Below are 24,773 nucleotides of genomic sequence, written 5' to 3'. Positions count from 1 at the left end.
CTTGCCTTCCTGATCCCCTTGCCTCCACCTCCTGAGTGCTGGAATTGCAGACATGGAGCTACTACCAGGGCGAGCTCAGGGGAACAGCTTATTACAGTGCAGTAAGAGATTCACATCACTCACGGCAGGAACGCAAGAACTGGACACTGGTTGCAACAGCGCCTAGCACTGAGACAGGAAAGACTCCAAGGAGAAAGAGTTTACACTGAATTTTGAGATGGTATAGGTTATCTGTGGGGTGGTCTCAGAAACCCACAGGTATGAGAGAGGTCAGGCAGACCAGAGAACAATAGATGGCTCCATGGACCGCAGCCCAGTCTGGGCTGGATAGCAGTTCGGCATTCCCTGTAACTGGTTTTATCTCATTTGGTTCAGAGTGGAAGCTGTCACAATGGTGGGTAGGGAAGGTGTGTCCGTACAGTCAGCATGCAGGTGTTCTGATTTTCCCAGGCAAGCCAACTTCTTGGTTCACTCAAGCAAAGTCATCCCCCCCATTCTCCTTATAATGTTTCATTCATTGTTTCTAAAGGAGTCACGATGATATCACCGCTTATTCTTAACCGTATGCTACTTAGTTTTATGTCAACTTGAATCTGAGGTGAGGGAACCTCAACTTAGAAAATCCATAAGATTGGACTGTAGACAAGACTGTAGGGCCTTTTCTTCATTAGCTCTGGGCTGGTGGCTCTGTGTTCTACAAGAAAGCAGGCTGAGCAAGCTACAAGGAGCAAGCAAGTAAGCAGCACTCCTCCATGGCCTGTGCATCAGCTTTTACCTCCAGGTTCCCGCCTTGTTTGAGTTCCTGTCCTGACTTCCTTCAATGATGAAGGGAGATGTGGAAGTGCGGGCAAGATAAACCCTTTCCTCCCCAAGTTGCTTTTGGTCCTGGTGTTTCATGGCAGCAACAGTAATCCTAACTAGGACACAGTGATCCTTTCTGGTTGAGTTCTGACAACATTGTCCTTTATGCCGGGCCACGTTTCTCCTGATAGGCCAAAAACTGGCTCCCTGGAGGGCTACTCTAAAACTGTGGCTCAAACAGAATGTAATGGAGAAGCAGCAAGAAATTTGGTAAACCCTTGAAAGCCAAAGTGCGGAGGTTGAGCTTCTGTGATCAGAGTCCAAGAGATTATGCTCCCAATGGACTTTATACAGTCTGCTGAGCCACGCAGATGAAGATTTGGTTGTTCTGGAGTGCTTTTAAGGTGCACGCTGGTCTTTCCAATTGGGTTATACATGCTCTGGGAGCAGCCCAAATCCCACCTGGCATTACCTGTGTCTTTCTACATGTTCCAACATATAGGAAGTTAGCAAAAACATGTCAGTTGGTAGCTTTGAATGGCCTACCAAGAGAGAGGTACAGGCCCTTAGAAAGAGACTTTGTGAAAACCTTACAAAAGCGGAGAGATTAGATTTCCCGCTTTAATATAGTGTCTGAGATTGCTTGCAGTAAAAGGCTGTTTCTCCTGATTTTCCCTTTTCTCCCACTAGGAGGCAGCATCATTCCTGTTGCACTCCAGGACAGGGGTCCTTTAAATAAATGCATAATACACACGTAAGCATATGCCTCCACAATGTGAACACACACCTTAATCTCTGACCTTAATTGATTAGGAATATGTCTTCTGGGGTCTTTTGGCCTAAAGCGCAAGTCAGAAGGTTCTGGAACACAGTTATCCCCCAAGGCATTGCTTCATGTACCAATGAAAACTGCAGCATCTTTGAGGATTGATTTCACAAGCAGCAATTGACGAGTTCAAAGCTTATAAAACTCTACAGCAGAGAAAGAGTGTGTAGAGGGTGCTGTGTTGTGTTTTCCATTGGATTTTATGCAACCTTGGGTCCCCAGGGAGTTTCTGCAAGCAGTTCAGGGTGTGCTGGCTCTCTTGTTGAGGCTTGTTTTTTAACTTTGTGATCATTGAAGGATTGTGGCTCTTGTGCTTATGTTAGTAGCTTAAAGACTCAGGTCGACAGCCATGCAATGCCCCAAGAAGCTGTCAAAGCATGCCCCAGGCATGTTTTGTTTGAAAGGCCCAGATTTTCTACATCTGCTGGTTTTGTCAAGTTGCGTATTGTACATTGTCTGGGCATTTCCTGGGAAGTGTTTGTCCATTCAACAGAAATTCTGAACACTTGTTACATCAGAGAAGTCAGGTTATGGGTGAGTCCTAAGAGGAACAGCCAAAAACCAGGGACATGGGCAACCTCACTCAGAGACACAGTTCCTGTCAAAGCAAAGTCTGGCCTCCTAATTTGCTTTGAGAGGTGACTAGTGTCAAGTTGAAGATTAGACAACATTACATGTGTGTTGGGGGACCAGGATGGAGCAAAGACTTAGGAGGGAATCCAGCTCGTTCCTCCTATGAGTTTGGCTCACTTTATGGCAATATCTATTCTATTTCAGACATCTGGAGCTGAGCCCATGCTGTCTTTGTCCTAATACACTGTTGTTATTCAGTGGCACTTCAGGACAATGCAGTGAGTCACATGACTCATTCCCGGGACATAAACCAAGTTTTGCTTGCATCATACTTACATCACATCATATATATATGATATGCTTCTTAATTCAGATCACCCTGTTGTGGCTTGGATCTGTAATGTCCAGAATAGACTCAAGTGCTGACACTTGACCACCAGTTTCAGGAGGCTATGGAATCTTTGGCAATTGTAGCCTCACCATCAGAAGTACATATATCCTTGGGGGTGACACTTAAAGGTATATCTACCTCTGCTTCCAACTTTGAGCTGTTTGCTTCCTGGTGAACCACGCCACTTTTCTGCCAGTGTGGACTGAGCCACCCCACCCCGCCCCCCCTACCACCACCACCACACCTTTCTGCCACAATGGACTGTCCCTCCTGAGACTTCTCCTCCCATGAGCTGTTTCTGCCAGGCATTTCGTCACAGCCACAAAGAAAGTAACTAGTACACCCTTCACTTCTCAAAAATGCATGCAATCACCTGAACCTCTGGATGCATCATGCCAGTAGATTTGCTCCACACTGTTGCCATGAACTTTAAGTTCATAAATACCACAACATCTATAAGGCAAAATAAAGCAAAGTGAAATTATATATACTGAAGATGGCCTCAAAGCCAACAGGGGCCAGGATTGTGCCGGAATGTGCTTTAACAACCTGTTCTCGAAGAAAGTGAAGAGCATAGTTTGACTGTCCTGGGGGCAAGAAACTGCTCTCTGATTGGATTAGATTGCAGACACAGCTTGGGTGTTTCTTAATAGACCTCTAATCTGATTAGATAGATGCATTTCTCCTTTGTTCAATCATGTATTAGAGATCGTGAATGAACTCGATCTGAAAAATCGGCCAGCAGACTTGGTCAGACTCCAGAAGATTTGGATAGAGAAACACAGCCCCTTGTGATGCACCACGCCTTTATTCTTCTGTTCAGAATAATTTGGAAAGCTTCCTCTCCACCCTGAATGCAGGGGGACTGGGCAACTGTCTTAAGTTACCACGTAGGTCAGATGTGCCTCTAAGTGAAGTGTGCCTGCTATGTGTGAGACCTAAGAGGAGGCTCAGCTTTCCACGACATCTTCCTCTTCAAGGGTGTGTGGCCGCTCAGCTTATGAAAGCCCAGCTTCTCAAGTGTCATGCTTGTTCGCATTCCAGGACTTTTAGGAACAAGCTGTTCACGCAGCTTTAGCTCCAATCTCTGTGTTCTGATGCCATTGTTTACGATATAAACTCCGAGTCTACTTTATAGAATTGAACTCAATTCTGTTTTCAAATTGTCCAAGATGTCGACCCCACCTATTTTCTTTCCATTGGAAAGCAAGAAGGGTGTGGAGGAACAATTTGCTAAGGGTCTCTGGGGTGAGACCCAGCCCACTCTTTCACCATTTCCTTATAGCTTACAGAGAGGGGTGGAGGTGAACAGGAAAAAGGGGACTGGTTCTTTCCTGAATGGTTGTTTAGTCCCCCACAGTGAGAGAAGCATGCTCCCCCATTAGAGAAGCAGCTCTCAGAGGCATCCCAGGGACAGGGCCAACTGCTGATGTAACAAACGGTCCACACCAGGAAGGACAGAGCCAGCTGCCATTGTAATGATTGGTTCACACCGAGGGGTGGAATCTGCCAACTGCCAGGAAGTCTGTGATGGGAGGTGGTGATTATCAGAACACTGAAAACAGGATCTGACCCATCCTAACATGATACTCTGTGCAGCATCTGCTCTAGACAGCTTACTTGAATGGTAAGGGACGATGACAATAGTTGAGGGAATGAACGTAAAGTTCTCGCTTCTTTAAGAGCTCCTCTAAGAGCTCTTAAAGGCATCAATTCATGGCCCCTCTATAAAGCAAGAATCAGGGATTTAGCGAGGCTCCTTTCGTCTGGAAACATTTTGCTAACCACAAAGACCCAGCTGTTTTTAGGTAGAAAAAATATAGGTCAAACAGAGGAGTGTAAAGGTCTTTCTAAAGACTGTCAAATGATCTAGAGCCCCTTGCTTGGCTAGTCATGAGCTTCTTTGTCATTCTGCCCAAAACAGGGATCAGCGATGTATGGTAAAAGTTTAATGGCTTCTGAGTCCTACAACACTGGGATCTGTGACAAGGCGAAAGTCACATAACCGGCCTGACCTCCAATTTGCCACCTACAGAATAGAGATGGAGATGACAATAGTATCCTCTTAAAGGGTCACTGCGACAACTTATTTATATTTATATGTACTGTGCATAAAATCCCTTCCACAATGTAAGTGTGGGGTAAACAGGAGCTAGCAGTGTGAGCGCTCAAGGCCCAGCACATCACACTCTTTAGATGTTTATTATTGACAGAAACGGGGGTGAGCTTAGAGAAAGCAGAGCAAATGAGACAGTTTGTGGATTCCTTCTGAGCTTGTGATCATATTTCAGATCGGCCCTTTTTGTTGGTCTACTCATTTATCCAAAGAAAGCAACATAAGCTTCTTTCCAGGGTGGAGAATGGGCATGCACTTAGTAGAGATAGCCCAGGGTTTAGGGAAGGCCCTGCAGTTCTCAAGTACCCAATACTTCATTTATGATACTTATTACCATGCTGCACTGCAGATGTTTAGGATGTAAACATCATGCCGATCTCAAAGTTTGTGATCTTTGGCCAACATCCCTTCCCCAATACCTTGCAATCACCACTCTATTTCCCACTTCTATGAGCTCAGCATTTTTAATTTTGTATGAGTGAGATCATGTATGATGATTGTTTTCATGCTTGGCTTCTTTCATTTAGCACAGTAACATTCATGGCATTTCAAATTATAAAATCTTACTCTTTTTCCTGCTGAACAGTATTACATTGTGCAAACTTATCTCATTTTCCTTACCCACTCATCTGTTAGTGGACACTTACATTATTTTTATATAGTAACTATTGTGAATAATGCTGTAAAGAACACAGTTATCTCTTTCAGATACTGTTCTCTATCTTAAGTGAGAGGAAGGTAGAAGGAAATGGTGCCTAAGAGCTACTAGAGTAAGCTTGTGAAACAAGAAGAAATTCTGGAAGCGAATTAGCCTCCTCCAAGAAGGCAGAAAGCATAATTCCCAGAAAAGAGTTAATTAGCTTTGTTTAAATATAAATATATATAAGATAAAATACTTAGTGGAGTGCAGTAGTTTTGACAAGTGAATGTGCTTAAAAACTACTATCACAATCAAGATATTATATATTTTATCACTCTCCAAAGTTTCCCCATACTTTATTATTATGGGTAACTTCTCCTTATCTGTTTTCTGCCATTATAGAGAAAATTTTTTTTCTATTGAGAAAGTTTATATGAATGACATCACCTTATATACTTTTCTAAATGGTATTTTCCCCATATATGTTGTCGCATAGGCCCATTGATCACTTTCAGGCCTGAGCAATATTCTATTGTCTATTTACAGTTTATAGATTTTTTCTTTCTTTCTTTCTTTTTTTCTTTTTCTTTTTCCTTTTTTTTTTTTTTTTTTTTTGAGGGAACTTATTATCTATCCCAGGTTGATCTTGAACTCACATCTGTTCTCCTGTTTCAGCCTCTCAAATGCTGGGATTACACATATGTGCCACCAACTGTTTCTTTTATCTATTCAGATGTAAGTTTGAGTTGTTTGTGGATGGTGATCATGAGAAAACTGAATTCATGTTCAAGTCTATGTGGAATTTTATTTTGATTTCTCTTGGATAAACCCTTAGAAGTGAGACTGTTAAGTCATTGGAAATTCTTTTCCAATGAGTGAATCAAGACTATTTTCTCCAGTTATCTGCTTATCTTTACAGTTCCTTAATGATGCTGCTTGTAGTAAATAAACTTTTTTATTTTTGTGAAATACAATTAATTTACTATTATTATTATTATTATTATTATTATTATTATTATTATTACTGACATTTTTCAAGTCTTGGAAAATGCTGGTTATTCCCAATTGGTTGAAATTTGGATGTATGTTTTCTTCTAAAGTTTGTAAAATTTCAAGTTTAAGCTTTTTTTATTTGGTTTTTGAGAGAGGGTCTCTCTATATAACCTTGGCTGTCCTGAAACCTGGTATGTAGGCCAGGTTGGTCTTGAACTCAGAGATCTGCCTGTCTCAGCCTCTCCAGTGCTGGAATTAAAAGTCTGCATCACACACCCACCCAACTTGAATTTCTTTGAGGTATAGGGGTTCAAATCTAGGTCCTCATACATGCCATGCAGCTGTTCTGCCCCTAAGCTGCATCCTTAGCTCTGCTTTGAACTTTCTAATGTGCTCAGATGCTTGGTAGGAAGCCAGAGAATTTGTTCACATTCCACGAGACTCTGCCCAGGCAGTCTTAGAACCCCTTTCATCTCCATCTCCTGCTGGTAGATGATAATGCCATTGTTGGCTTTAGCGAGGAAAAGACTGCACGGGAAAGCCTCATCTGGCCATTGTTTCCCTAGCTATGAGCTAGAAGAAAACACGGTGAGGCAATGAGTAATACTAACTGCATCATGATGCTCTGCCAGACAAACTCCATGATGGATTTGTTTCACGTACGAGGAAGCTGAGGTCCACAGAGTTTAATCACCAACTGTAGTCACACATGTTTTGGCAATCCTGGGATGTTAACTTCCTGTATCAGGGAGATCCTTTCGTGTCCGAGGGTATGGTTTCTCTCCCTCCCAGAACACTGCTCTTTTGCTCTGTGAAAAGCATTGTTTTTATAAAGCTGGAATATATCAGCCATGTGAAATTAATGTTCTTTCTCCCCAAGCTGCTGTCAAATTATGAAATTTAGAGCTCTGCTAGAGCCAGAGGATTTGGGCACTGTCTGTATCTCCAGTATGTGGGTCACTTTGGTAAAGGACAAAAACGACCGATTGATCAGTGTGTGGAGCAAGAGGCAGAGGATGTGTGGTGACATCTTTTGAGGTTGTCAGCTTCAGAGTGAACGCCAGAGACTGGCCTCTATGGCTGGTGAGAACGTATGCGTGTGCACACACATGCATAGATGCACACATACACACAACACACACAGGTTTGGAGAATCATGACTTACATGCAGGCACTGGCAGCTATGCCACCACGGAGACAAAGCTGCCGCAGAGCATGTCTCTGTTATCATTTCGGGTGCTGCAGGAGCTGTACGGCCAGGCCCCTGGATGGAGAGCTGATTCTCTCTCCCTAAGCAGCTGCGATTTCCAGTTTTAGTGACAAAGCAGTATGATTGTTGGGTGCCAAGTTTTTAGTGTCCAAATGGTTGCACATGTACATTTGCGAGCTTTGTGATTTTTGGACCAGCTGCTTAGTTTTTCACATATAAAATGGGGCGCCAGTTTTCATAGTTTTACTCTAGGAAAGAATATGAAAAGGATTGGGGAAAAAGTACTGTCTTCTTCAAAAATGTATTTCCATTTGCTTGCCTCACAAACAGTGCCACACAGTTCTATGGTTCCCTAGGGTTGTGTTTTCTGTCACCTCTGATTGCTGTAGGTTAAGTAGAGAGAGTGAGTCAAAATTGGCAGGTCTGGGAAGTGTGTTAGTCAGAGTTCTTTAGAGAAACGGGATTGATAGAATGAGTCCATATTTATTAAAAGGAAATTTATTAGAGCGACGTAGAGGATGTGGTTCAACTAGTCCAACAATGTCTGTCTCCTTAACAGTCAAGAATGTGACTTCAGGTCATAAGGCTGGACATCTCAGCTGATCTTCAGTATACATTGGAATCCCCAAGAAGGAGGCTAAAATGCCAACAAGGGAATCCCGTAGCAGCGGAGTGGATGAACTTGTCAGGGAGAGGGAGGGTAAGTAGGCAAAAATGCAAAGGCTTCCTTCTTCCATGTTCTTTTATGAAGGTAACCACCAGAAGGTATAGCCCAGAATTAGGGTGAGTCTTCTACCTCAAATGATCTAATCAGAACAATTCCTGTGGATGTGCCCAGAGGCTTGGGTTTTAGTTGATTCCAGATGTGGTCAAGTTGGCAACCAAGATTAAGCACCACAGGATGAAAGCTAATTTCTCCCATTGCTTTGTTTTGAACACATGGCTCTCCCACTCATGTGCAGTTTGGCTGAGTCTTAAGGCCACATTTGCCCATATATCCCTAATCTCACTCTGCTGTTAAGAGTTATTAGCCAGGAACCTACAGTGGGATGAATAAGGTTCTCTGCTTGACACTGGAAGAGGAGAGAGGACAAAAGGAGCTGAAGGGGGAAGGGAGGAAGGGGAAGAGACCTAGCTAAGGAGGCTTCAACTTGGGATGAGTTGGCTTCACAACGATGTGTAAGTGTTTTAAGTTAGGGTTCCTATCACTGTGATGAAACACCATGACCAAAAGCAGCTTGGGGGGGGGATTTATTTCACCTGCACTTCCACATTACTGTTAATTACTGAAGAAAGTCAGAGAGGGAACACAAACAGGGCAGGAACCTAGAGGCAGGAACTGATGCAGAGACCATGGAGGGTGCTGCTTACTGGCTTGGTCCTCATGCTCAGCTGGCTTACTTATAGAGCCCAGGACCACCAGCCAAGGGATGGCACCACCCACAGTGGGATGGGCCAGTCACTAATCAAGGAAATGCCCTAGAGGCCTTTCTACAGCCTGATCTTATGGAGGCTTTTTCTCAATCCAGGTTCTCTCCTCCCAGATGACTATAGCTTATGCCAAGTTGATGTAAAACTAGCCACCGGCACAGTAAACAAAAGACAGTCAATAGAAAGTGTACTTTGGGGTCATCGAGATGATTCAGTGAGCAAAAGCAGCTGCTGTCACACCTGACAAGCTGAATGTGATCCTGGGGCCCATATGGAAAGAGAATTAGACCTGCAAGTTGTCCTCCAATCTCTACACATGTGTCCTACTGTGTGTGCAACACACCCCCACACCACATTTGAAAAAGAAAGGCTAGCTGTATGTGGCGCAACATTTCCTTGCAATGTTGTGAGTCAGCAAGCTCAGCTCCCCATTGGCTAGGTGGTCACTGGGAGGAGCCATCCTTCTCCACAGCAGAAGGTGCTGGGAAGTGAGGATCAGCGACTGGGGGACTGGGTATGTTTTCATTTATCTCCTTTTCTACAAGGCTGCCAATTCTGGGTCAGAGGCCTGTGTTGTCCTCTTTATCTTAATATGCATAAGACCCAGCTGAGGCCTGGTAAATGATGGGTAGTTCAGAGATGTTGGTTAAAGGGAATTCAATTGCATCCATCAGAGCTCTGGGGAGAGGCCTCAGGATCTGTGATGGAAGAAAGCCTTTCGCTGCTAATAAGGTCAAACATTTTTAACAGGCTTTGTGGATTCAGTTCTTGTTTGGTAACCTGCTTTACACTTTGCTGAAATTCCACTTTTTTGTTATGAATTCAGGGATGAGAATTTGGTTTGTTACACACTTGAGAACATTTCTTTTTGCTTAATTTGTTTATTTTGCTTTTGAACCTCAGTGTCAAGGGGATGCGATGACACATTTAAAGAATGGCGGGAAGATGGGAGGGACACAAAAATCTGCTCGTGGAGTTGTCAAGAATACTTTCCTCTGTTGCTATGGTGTCTCGTGGATGTCACTTGAGATTAGCTTTGTATCTGCCATTCCACAGGCTGGAAAAGAGGCATGTCTTCACATTGCGATCACAGAGGCAATCCATCATCATGGTTTATTCTATAATAAAAAACCTTGGTTATCTCCTCAGCTGGCTGGATGCAAACCTCTTTGTACCTATTAACTCATGTCGTTGTCAATAATACTTCCATTTCTTCTCAGAAGGGTTCTGGGTGCAATAATAAATGATAAGACACTCCGTTTAGTCCTCTTCTTTTCAGCCTTGAGCAATCAATAGGAACTTCATGGAGGAATTGGGTTGTGTAGGCAGATAATAATTATTAAGGATCACTTATTTTAAAGTCAATAACATTTTTTTTATTTTAGCCAAACCAATGTATTTCATGAATTTTAAAGGCCAATAGGACTATAAAGTGTGCAGTAAAATTAAATATAATCCTCTATTCTTTTAAAATTTGTCACCTGGCTTCTAAGCAATGTGTCCTCATTTTAGCATTTTTATCTTCTCCATTGATTTCTGTTACAGAGTGGTAGAATCATATACTTCAAAATTTGTGCATATTAGTGGAAGCCCCAGCTCTCCAATCTGACTGTGTTTTGAGACAGTGCCTTTGAAGTGGTAGTTAAGTTCTTGTTAAATCAAGGAAGTGGGACCGCCATCTGACAGAACCAGTGTCTTTGTAGGAGGAGAAGAAGGAGCCAGAGCTGTCTCTGAGAGGGTGCTAAGAACAGGCTCCTTAGGACACAAAGAGACCCTTCCTGACAGCAAAATAGCCAGCACCCCAAGCCGGAGCTCCCACTCTCCAGACCTGTGAGATAACCAAATTTCGGTTGGTGAAGCCACAGTGTGGGATTTTGTTATGGTGCTGACCAATTTGACTTTCTATTGTGAAAAAAAACTTAGCTTCTTTCTACAACACACACACACACACACACACACACACACACACACGTGCATGCATGCATATACACACTTATACATACACACATACACACACACATGCATGAAAACACTAGTACACACACAAAAGCAAATTTCAGCTTATTATTTTCTTCTGATGCTAAAACTTCTGACCTAGTGACTCTTCCTGACTCTTTTTTTTTTTTTTTTTTTTAAACACTGAGGCAGGAAGATCAAGTTCGAGGCCAGCCTGGGTTATATAATAAACATAGGTTATCCTTGACCTACAGTGACACCTTTTCACAAATAACAACAAAATCTTTTTCCAGACCTGCGAGTGGAATTTGCTTCTGTAAAGCAAAGGACACTGTCATCAGAACAAAACGACTGCCTACAGATTGGGAAAGGGTTTTCACCAACTCTATATCTGACAGAGGGCTAATATCCAGTATATATAAAGAATTCAAGAAGTTAAACAGCAACACATCAAATAATCCAATTAAAAAATGGGGTATAGAGCTAAACAGAGAATTCTCAGCAGAGGAATATCGAATGGCCGAAAAACACTTAAAGAAATGCTCAACATCCTTAGTCATCAGGGAAATGCAAATCAAAACAACCCTGATTACACCTATCAGAATGGCTAAGATCAAAAACTCAAGTGACAACACATGCTGGAGAGGATGTGGAGAAAGGGAAACCCTCCTCCATTGCTGGTGGGAATGTAAACTTGTACAACTACTTTGGAAATCTTTCTCAGACAATTAGGAATAGTGCTTCCTCAAGATCCAGCTATACCACTCCTAGACATCTATCCAAAAGATGCTCAAGTACACAACAAGGACATTTGCTCAGCCATGTTTATAGCAGCTTTATTTGTAATAGCCAGAAGCTGGAAACAACCCAGATGCCCCTCAACTGAGGAATGGATACAGAAATTGTGGTACATCTACACAATGGAATATTACTCAGCAATTAAAAACAAGGAAATCATGAAATTTGCAGGTAAATGGTGGGAACTGGAAATGATCATCCTGAGTGAGGTATTCCAGAAGCAAAAAGACACACAAGGTATATACCCACTCATAAGTGGATATTAGACATATAATACAGAATAATCATACTAAAATCTATACACCCAAAGAAGCTAAGCAAGAAGGAGGACCCTGGGTAAGATGATCAATTCTCATTCAGAAAGGCAAACAGGATAGACATTGGAAGAAGTTGAAAACAAGGATCAGAAGGAAGGAGAGGAAGACCTCCCCTATCAGTGAACTTGGGGAGGGGCATGAGTGGAGAAGGGGAAGAGAGGGAGCTATGGGGGATATAAAGTAAATAAAGGGTAATTAATAAAAATTAAAATAAAAAATGGAAAAAAATCTAAAGCCATGTGTAGGGGCTCATGAGGAAGATCAAGTTTGAGGCTAGCCTGGGTTATATAATAAACATAGATTATCCTTGACCTACAGTGACACCTTTTCACAAATAACAACAAAATCTTTTTCCAGGCCTGTGAGTGGAATTCCGGACAGTGCTTGCATGTTCCATCCACCGTTCTTCTGGTACCTCTCTGCTCACATGTCTGCCCTGTCACTCCCTGCTCCTGCTGTGCCCATTCATTGGGGGATGGCCATGAACTTGCACTTGTGCCATCTCCTTCTTTACCTGAAAGGCTTTGCAATGATCACCCCACTTCTTCACCTGTGATATTTTTAGGCCCTGAACTTGGCTGGTGGATGAACTGATCTGTTGGACTTTAAGCTGCATTTCCAACTGCATGACTTTGGGCTAAGTCATATCCTCTTGATCCAAGATACAGTGCATAGCAGACTCACTCAGGTCCTCAGTTCCCAGTAGCTCACCTTCTGTCTTCTGTACTGGCCATAAAAAATTCCAAATGGACTTAGGTACCTATCTATAATGTATCTGTCTATTTGTCAATCAATCAATCAATCTATCTATCTATCCATTCTCTATTATCTATCTATCTATCTATCTATCTGACTTACATTCCAGTGGAAGGTTACTGGTTATCTTCTCAAGAGAAAAAGTGAAATGTCCCACATTTTCATAATGATCTTAACTTTGGTAGTCAGCAGGAATGGATTTGTAAAATATTATTTTGCTTGTTACATGGATCCAAATGATTTTTTTTCTACTGAATTCATTCACGGAAAGTTTATTTAGTATATTTTACATTCCAGACATTAACCAGCAGACGAAAAATGATAGTTGCTAGGGGTGAACAAGAAATACGTAGCCTAACATGAACGGTATGAAAATACAGCAAAGAGAAAGAGCCTTCCATGAATCTGGGACTGGGGACAGCAGAATGAAAGGCTCAGAGACCTGTGTCCTTGGGAACATAACTGAGTTTCACTGAACCATAACTTTCCTGTAACCTAAGCTGTCCCTAGACTTCAGGTTATATAAGACAACAGGTCCATGTTACTGAGCAGGCTGCTGGAGGGGGAGCTTTGAGTTCCAAGCAGCTGAAACTGCCATCGCCAATCACAGGAGGTTTCTTAAAAAATTCAGCAAAGTCTGGATCACATGATAAGATTTCAGAACCTTTAACTTCACCATTCTAGTTAAACCTTGACTTGGGAGACTAGGAGACTTTGTCCTTCCCTTGATTCTCCTGTTGTCTGAATGAATGTTCACAAGGGAGAGAGTGTAATCAGTGAGCTGGCAGTTCGGGGACAAACTCGTCTGCTCGGGAAGAAGAGGAGGCCAGGGTGGCTGGCTTCAGTGTGCTTAGAAACATGCAATGTTATCTGAATGGATCAGTATCTGCTCAGGACTCCTAAGACCAAGGTCTCAGCACAAATATTTACTTGCCCCAAAGGGACAAAGAACAGAGAAAAAGAGATGAAAATAGGAGATAGAGGAGGAGGAAGAAGGAGAAAGAAACAAGGGAGAGGAGGCAAGGGGAGGTGGCACAAAGGATTGCCTCTGGATAGAGAGAAGGCAGACTTGGCCCTTAGGCAAATTGCAGTTTATAAAGGTAAAGAAATAGGGAGGAAGAGGGAGGGAGGGAAGGTGGGAAGGTAGAACCAGGAGGAGGGAGGGAGCTACAGAAAGAATATTAAATGAATTAATTGGAAAAAAAAAGGTGGGGGGAGCCCATGTTAGGATGAGGTGTTTAATTTTAACTGTGCATGTTAATTAGGTGAGCCAAATAGGGCTTTTCATTGCTAGACTACTTTGATAGCTGGACCTTGGTAGTCAGCCTCAGGAGGAGGAAGTGGCCAAATAAGGGAATAGACTTTGGTGGTTACCTTTAGAAATGTAATATAATGCTTTTAAGCAAGGCAGAGGGAATGGGAAGAAGGGCAAGGCCTGCCAGAGCCATGTTTAAATAAATTTTTAAAAAGTCCATTCGTTATCTACGTGGAAAAAAACTCTGTCTTGAACAGTCGGCCTCTGTGTTGAGGATAATCTGTTTGCTGGATGTGGGGAATGGAGTGTTGTGTGGGAAATGTCCCCCATAGGCCTCAGACATTTGAATACGGGATCCCCAGTTGGTAGTCCTGCTTGGGGAGGCTTAGGAGGTATAGACTTGCTGGAGGAAGTATGCACCTGGGGAAGACTTTGAGGATTCAAAAGCCACGTGATGTTGCCAGTGTATGCTTCCTCTGCTTCCTTGTTTGTAGTTTAAAGCTCTCATCCTTTGCTCCAACTGTCATGGCTGCCTGCTACCATGCTTCCTCACCAAGACAGGGCTGGACTCATTTCTCTGGACCTGTAAGCCCCAAATAAATCCTGCCTGCTGTAAACTGATCTGTCATGGTGTTTCATCATAGCAACTAATACACGGAGTTTTTTGAAGGAAGTGATCTTAGAAATAAAGACTGTCCTCTGCTATGCCATGTGACTTGGAATGTGTTGAAGAAATTGGGGAAGAAAAGTGATATTTAAATTTCAATTAAACATAATGGTGGCCCTTGATGTTTGGCACCCATTTAGCACTCCATGGATGACCCACTTCCATTTTCATTCTGAAAACAACAGCCTTGTTATTACCCAAATACCCAAATACCTGCGTGAGGTAGAGGGGAGAGATGAACATTGGACATTCTTCCTGTCATTGGATTCATCTGTGAAAGATGAGGAGTGGCTAATGAGAAACCCTGCCCTTAAAGGGTTGAGAATGCCTTAGACCAGCATGCTGAATGAGTCTCTTAACAGCTACATCACATTAGCAAGTATCCAGGAGTCTGCACAGACAGGCATTGTTTTGTTTTAAAAGTGAATTCTTAGTTTGGTACCCGAACTCTGGAAAACATAATTAGTTCAACATGAGCTACAGAAAGAAACTGGTGTTGTGAGGATGCGTGAGACTTGTTATTTTAATGTGTGAGCTTCCCTCCATCACCTTGGCCATTTTATCAGTACTTTTCATCCAGGCTTTGACCACAAACAGCTGTGTCCATGATGGCACCTTCCTTCAGACCTCTGTGACATACCCAAAGAAGACAACAACCAAGAAAGCAGATGACTGGTCCCAACAATTTATTCCGCAGCTTCCTGGACAACAGAACAAGAAAAAGTGCGTTACTGTGAGACCACCAGGAGCCAGGCAGGCTCTGGAAAGTACAGGTTCCATCATGTGTGAGCACAAACGTTTCCTGATGTTTCTCTCTTTAAAGCGGTTGCAAATCCACAGACTCCTCTCCTTGCAGAAATGTTTACCAGGACCACAGTTTCCTGTTTTTGCCTCTTCTCCTAATTGCACAAATTAGGTTTGATTTGATTTATTCTTTCCAGTGACATCCAAAAAGGGCAAACCTTGCTGACATCCAGGATCATCTTTTCTGCTGAGGGGTAGCCATGTGACCTAAGCTTTGCCCACAGCTTGAGGCTCATCCACAAATGTTGTCCAATCCCTAACTGTCTTGTCACATCAGGCCTTTTCCCTCTGAGGCTAAGAGAGACTGATTTGCCAGGGGACTATTACATCTTGCAGAAGGACACTTACACCTGAGGACAGTTTCCAGGAGTGAACTGTTTAGCTTTTAACCAAGTGACTAGGCATCAGAAACAATACAGTCATTTAAGACTTCATGGTAAGACCTATTAGTGGAGTCTTGGCACAAATTTAATAGATTTGACCACCATTTTTTTTTAAGACAGTCTCACTATGTAACTTTGGCTGACCTGGAACTCATTATGTAGGCCAGGTTGGCTTTGAACTCTACCTACCTTTTCTGCCTCCATAGTGCTGGGATAAAAGATGTGCACCACCACACCTACCCTCTAACTACCATCTTAAAGGTAGAGTTGGAGCGGGAAGAGGAGGTAAAATGGCAGAGTTGTGTACATATGATGGCAGCAAGTATCTCTGAGTGAAATGTTGGTTGTCGCTTCAGCTCTATGCATTCACCAACATGAAGGCACGTACGGTGTCATGGGATAAAAACCTTATTTTTTTTTTTTCTTGAGCTACACTTGAAATAATGTGAGGAGGGTGTGGTGACACACATCTGAAGTCCCCTTATTTAGTAGCTCAAGGCAAGAAGATCCCAGGTTCCACAGCAGGCTGCCTTATGTAAATAATAGCTGAAAGCTGCCAAACTATAAAATTGGAATTCCATGTCATTATCTTTAAGACCATCTTAGGGAAATGGCAGGCATGTTGGTTCTTGTAGCCAGAAATGCTTGAGCTGTGGCATAAACCTGAAAACCCCTCTGTGTCTCAGAAAGTGACTCTGTCTGGTGCCCAGGAAAAGTCACGTTTAGTCACCTCCCTTCCTTTGGTTCTTCCCACCTCCTTTGGAATTCTTTAAGGGGAGCTGCATTCTGAGAGTGTGATTAATGAGGTGAACTACAAAATCAAAGCAGATTTGTCCTCCTGGATGCCCCAAAGTTCAGATGAAAAATATTTATTGGAAAGTCTGTTTATATGGGTGGGAAGGGCCACCAGCCCTTCTGAGCACCAAGCAGAGCAGCCAGTGCAAAGAGGAAGCAGAAGCTTCATCCATTGCTTTGCATCCCTTTCCTGAATATTTCAAATTTTTCTTTCCCTTTTATTAAACATAGCATCACAGTTACCATTTGGACCATTTTACCAGTGAAAAACAGCCGAATTGCAGAAACCAGACATGCAGGCTTCCCTGAACCTTTACGCATGTCTTGGTTGATTTGAAGAGCATGAAGTCGATAGGTCCAGAGGCCTGCTAAGAAAAGAGAGTGGCTCGGCTAACAGTTGCCAGGCATGACAGAGCGTGAGGATGGAGCCAGAGTCTGGGCAGCTCTCCTGGATGCTGAGCAAGATCCTACATCTCTCAGGCCTCACTGAGCAGAGCTGCCCAGAAGCCCCAAAGCATGGAAGAGCATGGAAGAGGAAAAAGCCCAATGCTTTAGGGAAAGTGGAAGTGGTAGCAGAGTTGTATAGAGTTCCAGGAAATAAAGGAAGACTGCCTAGCCATGATCACATTGTTCTTTGTCAGCTCTTATTGGACTATGCATGAGTAAAACTTCAGTGGTGCCCTTCCAAACACAAATTGGAAATCTCCATTTCTGAAGAAAATCACTAGACAGAAGACATCAACAAATTAGTAAATGATAAAGAGCGAGTGGCAGCTTCAATGGAGGACCCTAACCTAGAGGGAGATGTTGACCGGCCTGTCCTTGAGTCTGACTGATATCTGTTTTAAGAGCCATTAACCTATAATTGATGTATTTGTTTAAACCCTTTGTTTTTTGTTTGTTTGTATATTTTTTGTTTGTTTGTTTTTTGAGACAGAGTTTCTCTGTGTAGCCCTAGCAGTCCTGCAACCCACTCTGTAGTTGAGGCTGGCCTGGAACTCAGAGATCCACCTGCCTCTGCCTCCTGAGTACTGAGATTAAAGGTGAGTACCTCCACGACCTGACTTATTTATGTCCTTGGTCAGAGGTAAGTGACTCACATTTATTATGCAGGTGAATTGTACTGGAGAGCATTTTTTTTTAAAGGATTCATTCTGAGCTAGTTTCAGTTATGACACAAAACCTAGGTGTTCAATGAGTAACCTTCTTAGGATTTCTACCACAGGTGATCAGACAGAAAAATATTCCCTAGGTATTATGTGTGTGAGGTGTTACTATTTTTCTAATGTCCATTCTGATACAACTGCGTTTCATATCAGATACCTAATATGCCCAGATGTATTCAATTTAATTCATCATTCTAAGTTGCAGGATATTTGATCCCATTGTGACCCTGAGAGACCAAAATGATTAAAAATTAGCAGCTATTATTAATTAAGGCCTGAACTATGTGGGTGGAGAAGTCTAGTAATGCCCTGAGGGGAAGGACAGCCTTACTGCATTCTTTCCCCACCCACTAGAGATAACAGTTGCTAGGAAACTGGCCCATCCCCCCCTAGGGAGGGACACCAGGTCATTATGGTCTGGGAAACTTCCTCTAGCCAATCAATTCAAAATGTAGCATTTTGACCAATAGATGCTTGCCAGGCAGGAATTGCCCCTGCCTTGGGCATGCTGGGAGGAACCAGAATCTATATATCACCCAACTAACCTGGGTGTGGGGCGCTCGGCTCCCTCCACTTTGGCAGTAGGTGTTGTGGGCCCAAGCTGCAGCTTGTAATTTACAATAAAAAGAACCTCATGTATTTACAGCAGAGTCTGTTTATTCCTGGTCTTTTGGGGTTCGTAAACTGGGCAGAACAACCCCCGAGATTGTGAACTGTAAAAACCTGTTCATGTCAGCCCTAACACACACCTTTAATCCAAGAACTTTCTGTTTATTGTAAACAGGTGATTATGGGTGTGGCTTAGACCTAGCACACACTTTTAATCCTAGAGCTTTCTGTACACAGGATTAAATAAAGTTAACCCTAGATAAAGAGGTGGAACAAGTAACCAGAAGACAGAGATTAAACGGAAAGGAGGGCATTTGAGTTGAAGGGTATTTAAAACAGCATGGAGAAGAAGAAAGCTTTTGGCTCTTGGTGAGCTAGCAAGCTTTTGGCTCTGGGCTTTTAGCTTTTCCCTTCTGGGAAAAAGCTAAATAGGAAGGTCACTTGGGTGCTTTCTCTGCTTCTCTGAACTAGCAAGTTTTCACCCCAGCGTCTGGCTCCTGAGTCTTCATTGGTAAAATTGAATGGTTTTCATTTTTTAAAACAACAATAACAAAATGAATGCAACAGATGATTCTAAGAAGAAAAGAAAAAAATGCACAGTCTACAATGTCATTTATCTTAAACATTCAGCATTCCATTAAGTTGTACCAGAATGGTAGAAGGAGGCTATTCAGGAAGTTATCACATGTATGGGTGAAGAACAGACACAGGGGAATAAACTCCAAGCATAGACGCATGGATGGATCTGATGAGATAAATGTGGAAATAAAACACCGCTGATACTTCAACCCTCTTTGAGTGCTCAGTTCATGGTGTCAAGCTCATTCAAACTGGTGGGCAACCATCTCCAGGACCTTTCCAACTTCCCCAACAAAACTCAGTACTGACTAAACAAAAACTGCCCATTCTTCCTTCTCCCAACCTCTGCAACCACCGTTCTACTTCTGTCTCTATGACTCTGACCTTGGTGGGTCTTCATGCCAGTGAAATTAAGGAGCACTTGTTTTTTGAGGCCGACTCATTTTCTCAGTGCCATCTGTCCAGGTTATCATGCTATAGCATGAATCAGAGTTGCATGTCTTTTCAAGATTAAATAATAATTCTTACGCATATGTGCTGTTGTTATTTTAAAAATACCTCCTTTTTCCTCTCTGGAAAATGTGCGTTACTCATTTCATGCCAGCAGGAGAGGGAAGAATGTAGGAAGCTATTATTGTCCCCAAAAGATCTGGTGACAAGAGGATGTAAAATCCCATAGCCAAAACAGTCTGCTAACTAACTTCTCTGGTTCCCTTTTGCCAGTGCTGGAAAACTTTAAAAAATTAAAACAAGTGTTTTGTTTGCTTGTTTTGTTTTTTCTCCTAGGATGCCAGACTTCAAAACCCGCTGTGGCTTTTGGTTCATAGGCCCCAAAGTGGGACTTGGCATCCCTTGAAAACAAGTTGGTTCTTCTTTCTCAGGGCAGCAGGAACATGTCTGTGTGGGTATCTTTGTTTAATCATCTAAACTCATTTTCCATGTTCTTTAATGGATCTTAGATATAATTTTATGGTGGATATTTGCTATGTCCTGTTCTCTGTCCCACACTATCCAGGCTCCACGGGTTGAGAGGCTTAGGGACAGTTAAGTAGTTGATATAATAGAATGAAATTGTTACAAATGAGACAGAGTGAAGTGTTGTTATAAAGAAAATGCCCCAAATAATTCAATTTACCAATGAAGACTCAGGAGCCAGATGCTGGGGTAAAATCTGCCATCTCAAAGAGGCAGAGAAAGCCCCCAGCTGACTTTTTTACTTAGTTCATGTCTTGAAGAAAAAAGCCAAAAGCCAAAAGCCAAACCCAAGACCAAAAGCTTGCTTGCTCACACAACAGCCTAGGAGGAAAAAGCCAAAAGCTAAAAGCCAAAAAGCCCTTTCTTCTTCTCTACAATGTCTTAAATACCCTTCAATTTTAAGTCCCCCCTTTCTGTTTAATCTCTGTCATGTGATTTCTTGCTCTGCCTCTTGACCTAGGGTTTATTGTATTAAATCCTGTGTACAGAAAGGTGTGTGATAGGGCTGATAATCACACCATAATCACCTGTTTAAAATAAACACAAAGCTCTTGGATTACAGGTGTGTGTTAGGGCTGAACCTCACCAAACAAGAAACAGGCTTCTACAGTTCACAGTCTTGGAGTTCACAATGGGATCAAGTATCCTGCAACAGTGAAGGACCCTGCTTAGGTATCTTATATCAGAACTGAAGATTTAGTGACAAATTCAGTTATGAAAAGCTGCCTGTGTAAGAGACCTGGATACAGTTCACGTTCCGAGAGGTGGCCTACCTGAGTGTGTCTGTGTGAATAATTCCAGCTCTGGTCACTACTCCATGACATAATTGTATTCACATTGGGGGGTTGAGCTCTTCTTGAATGCTTTATGTGTGTTCTCTCATTTGGGTCTCACAGTATCCCTATAGTAGGTTCTATATGATCCTTACTGTACAAACAAGGGCACGATGAGTAGTTTGTATGAAATCATGTAGTCAACAGATGCTGGCTCCTAGCTCAGGGGCTGGAGTCCAGGGCCTGCTCTGTAGTGCTCCTCCCACTCAGTCAGTTCACTCATATACTTCAACTCAGAAGTCTGAAAATCCAAGCAGTGTTCCATCTCAATCCTGTAAACACTTCTGAGGGGCTGCATCAAGATAGTTCCTCTCCAGCATTGTTACAATGGCAGACACCTTGGGGATACATCAAGGAGACATTGCGGACCCCTCTTTTGGGGATAGAGGGCAATTAGTCATGCTAGCCTGAAGGAAGCTCCTGGCCTTAAAATAATCAAAATTTATTTTTAAAATCCACTGACTACCACTCATAGTTTGAATACCTGCTAAATGGCTAGTGCCATGCTGGAAATTATGATGGATGAAACCAACCAAACAACTAACCAACTAACCAACAAAGATCCTAGAAATCCACACAGAGTCTTATAAGAGTAGGTGCTTGGTTATTCAACATGAAGCCTTTGAGTGGATAATGGTTCTCTCTGTGTTAACTTTGCTGTTATGTTCTCTCTCTCTTTCTCTGTGTGTGTGTGTGTTCAAGAGCTTTGCAGAGATCAGAAATCAGGGTCGATATCAGGTATAATCATTTATCACTCTCCATATTGCTATCTATCTATCTATCTATCTATCTATCTATCTATCTATCTATCTATCTTGAGATAGTCTAGAGCTCATGGATTGGCCCCACTGGCTGGCCAACAAGCCCACACTGCCCACCTGTCTCTGCCTTTCCAGTGCTGAGGTTATAGGTAAGAGCTACTACATGCTGACATTCTTACATGGGTGTTAGGGATTTGAACTCAGGTACTCCTGTAAGTCCTTTATTCACTAAGCTGTTTCCTCAGCTCAGGTCAGCTCTACATTAACTATAATATGAAGTGATGGCACAGATCCCCACAGACATTTTTTTTATTATTATTATTATTATTATTATTATTATTATTATTATTTAGGCAAGATCTTGCTGTATAGCAAACCCCTGATCCTCCTACCTTAACCTTCCAGCTGCTTGTATCACTGGCCTGTACCATCACACTCATCCCCAATTTATTTGAAGATTAAAACATTCCCTCCATAAGTGTTCTTAAATCTTTTGTCATTAATTACAGTAACCGACAACAGATAAGGTTTGGGGTCAAAGGCTTCACTGTACACAGAGATTGCCCTATTTCAATCAATTCCCTTGAGGATGACCGGGTAAGATCACTTACCATGACTTCATATCCAGCATGGATGGCATTCCTCTCAGCCTTTTGCCAGTCTCATTTCTGTTCGTTTTCTGCTTTATTTCATTTGTTGTTTGTTTGTTTGTTTGTTTGTTTGCCTGGGTCTCACTTTATTAGAGTCAGAGATGACAACCAATGGACCCGCTGGGAGTCAAGCACGATGTGGCTTCCACTGTTTGTTGTCATCCTGTCTTCCTTATGGACATTGTGGTGTCCATCAAGAGAAACTGAAGGGTACCTGTCAGCTAGGAAGGATTTGAGATGTCTATATCTTTGGAGCTGGAAAAGACCACTCCATAAACAAGAAGGCCAGTTGTCCAGTGTGATTGCTACCCTGCTGGAATCCCAGCCACATCCTCTTGGAAGTCTGCTTATCCTGTAGCCTTGGCTATGTTTGGTGATAACATTGTGTTCCTCCTGTTCATTATCTGTTGTTTGAATAAGAAATATCCCCACAGGTGAGTATGTTAAACGCTGATCTCCAGCTGGTGCTGCTGTCTTGTTAGGTTCTAGAAATTTTAGGAAATGGGGCCTACCTGGAGGACTGGAGGTATCGTTTCTCTAGCCCCTTACTCCCTTTCTCTGCTCCCTGGCTGCCTCAGCTTCCTTTCCCATTGCTGTAATAAAATATCCCAATAAAAGTAACTCAAGAGGGAATGGGCTTATTTCAGCTCACAGTGTACTGACTGTTATGGGAAGAAAGTCAAGGGAGCAGGAACTTGAAGCACCTAGTTGTGGCACGACCATAATCAAGCAGCAGAGAGTGATGGATATTTGCAGCTGCTCAGCTCACTTTCCCTACTTCTGCAATGCAGGATCCCAGCCAGGGAATGGTGCTGCCCAGAGTGGGCAGGTCCTCCTGTTTCAATTAAGATGCAATTAAGATAATCTTCCCCAGGCCTGTGCAGAGGCCCACCTCCCGGGTGATGCAGATCCTGTCAGGTTGATAATTAACTATCACCATTACCTTTGGGACAGGAGCACTGTGCCCCATCGCCTTGCTATGGTGCATCAAAAACTCTAAAACTGTGACCTCAAACAAACCTTTCTCCCCTTAAGTTGTTTTCTTGGGTATTCTGGTCACTGGGGAGGTAAAGGATACAGTATCTGTCTGAACCTTTGTGGGCTAGAGTACTTGTGAAATATGCAGATTTTGTAACCCCAATGAACAAATTGACAACAAATCCTGGAGATGGGACCAGGAATCAGCATGCAATCCCCAGAGCGCTGTGCCCTCTCTTTAACAGACAGCCACTGAATGGGCAGAGGGACTCAAGCCAGCTCAGATTTGGGAGAAGGGCAATTAAGTGGCTTGGGAACAGTATGGAACAGAGTACTATGCTTTCCAGACATGAAGAATGATGACCAGGGAAGGGCCAAGAAGGAGAAGTAACCAGTAATATTTATCTCAGGCTATGAGAATCTTGGACAAATGTCAGGACTGGAAAGAAAGACGGACTCAAAAATCAAAACCTAAACCCCACAGCCTGATTACAGATTTTCCAGAAGCTTTCACTCCTCATACTCTTAAAAAAACCCAAAAAAAAAAACAGGTCCCTTCTTCGCATTCTTGATTATGCTCTTCATATTTCCATCTTCACTCCCTCCCAACACTTATCACCCAGCCTACATTTCATCCAAGTGTAGCCTGGATCCAAATGGAAAGTTCGTTAGAAGAAAAGAAAGGGGATGTGGAGCTTCAGGAGAGACCGCTGGTTGCCATGGGAACCGTGCTGCTGCAGGGTCTGAATGGCTTTCTGTTTGCTGACGTCCATTCTTTGGGGCAGGCCCTGGCACCAGCAAGGACTGGGCACCGCATCCTCTGTGTCTCCCGTTTCCGGCATCCGGCCTGGTGGCACGCACCCCAACAGGTCTCCTGGTAGCAAGCAGGGCGTCCAGGATTGAACGTTTCCTCCTGACCTCTTGTCCCGATACTGCTGCCCTGCCCAGCTGGGAAACGAAAGGAAGCAGAGGGTGTTTCCCAGCTGTTTGAAGAGAGTTCTTGTTTTCCACTTGCATTTTATTCTTTCTTTTCCTGTCATCCAAACATGAACCGTTGGCTGTTTGCCTGTCTCCTGCTGGCCAGCAGTCCTCGCTGTTCTCCAGTCTTGAATTTCTATTTATACTTGTAAGAACTGAAGAATTTGTTTTCTTCCAGCTCGGTACCCTGGGTGAGCTGCTGTCTGCAATATATCCTCTTACATTTTGCTGCAGGGGCTGATTAGAATGGTTGAAATGACCATGGTCTGAATGATCCAGGACAGATTAGACAGAGTTGGCCTACATAGGCAGGGTTTATAAGACTTGGGAGTGGCCAAGGCCTCCAGGTGGCCAGCTCAAATTGGGTATGAATTAAGTGTGGCCAACTGCAGGTGACCATTTCACACAACAGTTCCTCCAACTGCAAAGTGACCTTACACCCCTTTATCTTTATATAGGTTTGTTTGTTTGTTTGTTTGTTTGTTTTTCCTTCTTGTCACAGTTTTTACTTTGATCATGAATGTACTGGCTC

At 42.9% G+C, this 24,773-nt stretch overlaps 1 pseudogene; it reads left to right on the top strand.

Annotated features, from left to right (window-relative positions):
* Positions 1-17,134: 17,134 nt before the first annotated feature.
* On the top strand, positions 17,135-17,548 carry LOC129689498 (cytosolic iron-sulfur assembly component 2A-like; annotated as a pseudogene).
* The last annotated feature ends 7,225 nt before the right edge of the window (positions 17,549-24,773 follow it).

Source organism: Psammomys obesus, unplaced genomic scaffold (assembly GCF_907164565.1).
Source record: "Psammomys obesus unplaced genomic scaffold, mPsaObe1.curated_primary_1811, whole genome shotgun sequence".
Taxonomy (NCBI): Eukaryota; Metazoa; Chordata; class Mammalia; order Rodentia; family Muridae; genus Psammomys; species Psammomys obesus.
The sequence above is the reverse complement of the archived record's forward strand: the minus strand, read 5'-3'. Positions and strand labels throughout refer to the sequence as shown.